Below are 1,905 nucleotides of genomic sequence, written 5' to 3'. Positions count from 1 at the left end.
TGGTATGATATTGTCCACTTTGAGCATAAGCTCTCATGGCTTTGCTTTGGGCTTCCCCAAAAGGCCTCATTCCAATGGAGTTAGTATTCCTCACTTATAAACCCATGATCACACCCTAAATTAGTCGATGTGGGACTTCCATCATCCAACATCCACAACCACGCTTTGAATTTGAGGAGGCTTTTGGACATTTCTGTTGGGTATAGTCGGGAGTGAGTCCCACGTTGGGTAATTTAGAAAATGATCATGAGTTTATAAGTAAAAGAGTACATCTTCATTGGTATGAGGCATTTTAAGAAATCCCAAAACAAAGGCCTGAGAGCTTATGTTCAAAGTGGACAATATCATACCATTGTGGAGAGTCGTGATTCTTAACAATTTCTACTCCATGGATTGTGACACGCTGCAGTATTCAAGGTGGTCGAAACATCTTTTTATATATATATTGATTCCTAACAAATTAAGTTGAAAATTGATACAAACACATTTATTGATTTAATACATGATATAACCTGTCATAAAAGAATTTTAATAGAGCAAAACTTTGAATTACGACTCTACTGTTGTGTCTCTCGTGTTAAGAATGAGACTCTACTGCTGTATTAAGAATGAGAGATAGATGAAAGTATGATCTTCACTGACACCTAAAAATGAGGAAAAATATATATCTAACTAAAATCTTGTAAATAAGATAAAATACACTGCCAATCAAATTCTAAACTAAAATATATACTAACCACCTTCAAAAATATAACTAAATATCAAATCCTAACCTAAAATATACTACTCATCACCTAAAATATATATTATCCATCTTCAAAAATAAAAAAATATTAACTGATTATGAATATCTAAGATATACTCCATAATTAATTATTAAAATATATTCTCTAAATATCATATCTTAATATGTTGTAACGTATCAAACCTTCGGATATACTCTATAACTAATTATTAAAATATATTATCTAAATATCATATCTTAATACGTTGTAACGTATCAAACCTTTGGTGAATTTCTTAGAAGCAATAATTAGGTCAAAGGCTTTATGAATGGAATTAAGCAAAATTCGAGTCACCACATATTAACAATTAACAACCATATGAAATTACAAGAAGTATAAAAATATAATATCGCCCAACTAGCTTGATTTGAAATTCGAGATGACCGAACCCATAAAATCCCACCATTTTCTTAAAAAATATTATCTTAGTGTGATTAGATTTCTACCTCACTAAAATTATTGCCCACACTTTATCAAACATTTGCTATACAATCTTGTTAAAATTATTTGAGTCCAATATGAAGAAAAAAAAAAAAACTTTTCTTGGTTAAAAAAATTGTAAGGCTAATGTGCGAGATGCAATAAGGTACGCCTCATCTCCTAAAATCAAACTAGGTAAAAAACTTCGATTATTCAAAATGAATAAATCAAATAAAAATGAAAATAAGAATTAAAAAAAAAAGTATAATGGTCGTTGCACGAGAATAATTTATTTATCAGTGATATTGTAACAACTCAAGTCTACTACCAGTAGATATTATCCACTTTAGTTTGTTATATATCATCGTCAGTCTCACAGTTTTAAAACGTGTCTACTAAAGAGAGGTTTCCAAGAAATTTTCAGATATTCTATGTTAAGATATGTATGATATTTTTCGAAATAGGTATATAATTCAAGTCAATTTGAAAAAAAAAAAAAAAATCCTTACGATGGTTTCATGTGTGGGGGGCAATTGTATTTGAGTGGGATTTATTCAAATCATGAGAGGAGCCTTAAAGGAATATCTTAGGTCATATGCCTTTATTTCAATTGGAATTACATCCAATCAACCCAAAAGTAAAACCCACATTCACTTTTCAAGTGGTTTCCAATATTACCAAAAAAAAAAAAAAAAAAAAA

The sequence above is a fragment of the Cucurbita moschata genome, unplaced genomic scaffold, assembly GCF_002738365.1.
Source record: "Cucurbita moschata cultivar Rifu unplaced genomic scaffold, Cmos_1.0 Cmo_Scf00001, whole genome shotgun sequence".
Taxonomy (NCBI): domain Eukaryota; kingdom Viridiplantae; phylum Streptophyta; class Magnoliopsida; order Cucurbitales; family Cucurbitaceae; genus Cucurbita; species Cucurbita moschata.
The sequence above is the reverse complement of the archived record's forward strand: the minus strand, read 5'-3'. Positions refer to the sequence as shown.